Here is a 3,384-nt window from a genome sequence, read left to right as displayed (position 1 = left end):
CAGATTAATGTTCTGGATTGTTTTTCATGCAGTTGCTAAATCCATTCTCTGTCTAAGCACCTCCATCCTGGCTGGATGTATAGGACAGTGCTGACTGTAGAGATACAGTGTGATCTTGAAGGCGGTAACATTCATTTTAGACTTAGAGGTCCGAGTTCAGATCACATTCTGTGTCCACAAACTGGGTGACCTTGGACAAACCTAATGATGTGAAGGCCCAGAAAAAAACATTTGTTCCTTGTTTTTCCAGAAAAAAAACCCTGGGAAATGTCAGAATGTCAGAAAAAAGGAAAAATATGTTTGTTTTTTCTGGACCTTCATACGTTTGTAGACAAATCACTGTGCCTCAGTCTTGGTTCCTCATCTGTAATGTGGAAATGTGGAATGCTGAGACTGAACTGAAGGCTGGCTGTCGGGTTTTCCAAATCCTTGCAAGGACTAGACCCGGGGTAAAATATATATATTCAACAGGCAGCTGGACACCCATCTGTTGGGAATGCTTTGATTTGGATTTGATTGGATTTGATTTGGATTCCTGCATTGAGCAGCGGGTTGGACTTGATGGCCTTACAGGCCCCTTCCAACTCTACTATTCTATGATTCTATATATATAGTGGTGTCATGCAGCAGAGGAACAGAAGAAGAGCTGTGCTGGATCAGGCCAAAGACTCATCTGGTCCCCTATCCTGTCATCACAGTGGCCAACCAGATGCCTATGAGAAACCCAGAAGCAGGACCTGACCACAAGAGCAGGCAGTGTGGAGTCTAGCCAGACAGGAAGAGCCAACTTCATAAGAGTCGGCACGGCACAGTACAGCTTGGTAGACAAGCTTCAGGGACAAAACTAGGAAATAGGTTTGGGAGGCAGACAGAAGGGAGAATAGAAAACTGGGTGACTAGCAGGCAACAAGGGGGCGGCATTTGGGGCTCTGAGGCCATCGTGGGGTCACTAGTGAAGCCTGAGATGGATGGATGAAACCTCCAAGCAAATACACTACATTGTCTTTATTCAGCCCTAACTATGCTTGCTATTTACCATCTTCTTGTAGTTTAGGTGCAGGGTGAATTTTTTAAAAATATTATTCTCACTGCATATCTATAAATTTGGCATGTACCTGCTGAATTGTGCCATGCACTTGATCTCATCTGCACAATACCTTGCCTGACGTCTTGGGGAAGGCTGTGGTGAATGTTTTCATATTTCAGCTCTGGCTTTAAAAAGCAGCATCAACAATATGTTTTTCCAGAGGTGTTGATATTTTTTCGATAATAAGGACAGGATAAGATATGATCATTCTGCTATAGTTCCTGGCTGTGACAGATGAGTAAGCCACGGCACTTGGAACAGCAGTGATGAAATGCTTTGTTTTTTTGCCTAGTCTTTCCTTCTGCAGGGCTAAATCAGAGGTATAAATTGAAGCAATCTTTTTTATTTTAAATGTTAACATGACATTCTATTAAAGGAAAAGGAATTGTGCAGATGCAACCAAATCCCTATGCTGACAACAATTTTGAGATGAAAAGCTAGCCCTGGCAGTGTTACTTTTGTAAAAAAAGAGGTCGCATACGGCTTTTGCATTTGAACAAGTTCCATCAACTGGCCTTTGCTGTTAAAGCAGGTTCAGTTCGTTGAGCAATGCAACATTAACAGTTTTGAAAAACTTGGTTGGAAGATTTTTTCCTAATAAGCTGTGGTGCAGATAGCTCAAGTATTGCCAAGTGGAACATGTAGTTCTGTCCTCCAACAGAGGGAAAAGGACTGCCACCTCTGCATAAATCAGCATTTGCTGCCTGAGGTAGCTGCTTCACTCTGCCTAACAGTAGGACTGGCCCTGCAAAGTATGATCTAGCACCCTGTTCCTTCAACCTTGGGTCCCCAGATGCTGTTGGATTATAACTCCCATCAAACACAGCCAGCTTAGCCAACAGCTAAGGATGATAGGAGCTGTAGTTGAACAACATCTGGGGACCCAAGGTTGAAGAGCAGTGATCTAGGATGTGCTACACAGAAATATAACTCTAGTCCTGTTTGATCTGCACTGGTTACCTATCTGTTTTCTGCAGGGCTGGAGAACCTGTAGCTATCTAGATGTTGTTGAATTCCAACTCCCATCAACCTTGACCACTGGGCATGCTTTCTGGGGCTGATCGGAGTTAGAGTCCAATGACTTCTGGAGGGCCAAAGGTTCCACAGCCTTGCTTTACTGATTCAACTCAGTGTAAGTTCTTACTTTGGAAGCCTTAAATGGCTTGTGACCTAGGTACCATAAGGAAGGCGCCTTCCTTAGGGCCCTCCTCTAAACCCCTTTTAACAACTGAGTCCTGCTGTGCTCTGGCAGGTGGGCACAAGAAATGGGGCCTTTTTAGTTGCTGCACCAATACTTTTGAATATTCCATATGGTCCTGTCACTATATACCTAGAAAGGATCTGGCTGTTTAGAAAGGCTTTGGAGGAAGCTGAACTGGTAACCTGTTCTGTTTGCTGATTCTAATGTTATAATATTGTATCATGTTGTTGTACATTGTCCTGTATCTCTATGCCAGCCTTTCCCAACCAGTGTGCCTCCAGATGTTGTTGGACCACAACTCCCATCAGCCTCAGCTAGCATTGCCAATGGTCAGGAAGATGGGAGTTGTCCAACAACATCTGGAGGCATACTGGTTGGGAAAGGCTGCTCTATGCTGATAGTCATTTGGGGTGGGGAACCAATTATGCTCTGGGGGATTTTCCAGGAGAGAGAGCTAGTGATCCTGTCAAGGCCCTGGTCTCATTCTGGAATGAAGAGATGAAACAGGCCATGAACTTAAAAGTCCCCTGCAGCGCCTTGGAGCTTGCTTTCCATCTTGGTACACCAGGAACTTGTCAGTGATGAAACAGGTTGGGCAAAGTCTAGAGTACAAGTGGCTGAAATCCTGCACCAAAGCTGAACAAATGCTGCTTAGAGCACAAAATTGTGCCTGCCGTGCGGTGGTGATGGTGGTGAAGAAGGCCCACCTCTCTGCCTCCATTGCATCCTTTACTAGCCATCCAGCGGAGCTCTTCAGAGCGGCTTGGAGGTTGCTAGCACCTGAGGGAGTTTCCTGGATGCTCTCGGAGGCCTGCTGTGATGTGTTTTAGACACACTTTGAGGGTACTTGGTGCAGAACCATGTGAGGTGTCCGATGCCACGTCTGACCGGTTTATGGGGTCAGTTTCAGTTGATGCAGCCTGAGGATGTTGACAAGGAGTTTGTAGCTATGCATCTGACCATGTGCTCTCTCGATCCTTGTCCCTTGTGGTTAATAAAATCTAGCTGGCAGGGCATGACTGGACTGTGGTGAACATGCCGTTTGTCACTGGTGGCACCAATGTTGTGGAGAGTTCTCCTTGCTGAAATACAAGAG

This window comes from Rhineura floridana, chromosome 9 (assembly GCF_030035675.1).
Source record: "Rhineura floridana isolate rRhiFlo1 chromosome 9, rRhiFlo1.hap2, whole genome shotgun sequence".
In the NCBI taxonomy this organism is placed as follows: Eukaryota; Metazoa; Chordata; class Lepidosauria; order Squamata; family Rhineuridae; genus Rhineura; species Rhineura floridana.
This window is presented reverse-complemented; position numbering follows the sequence as displayed.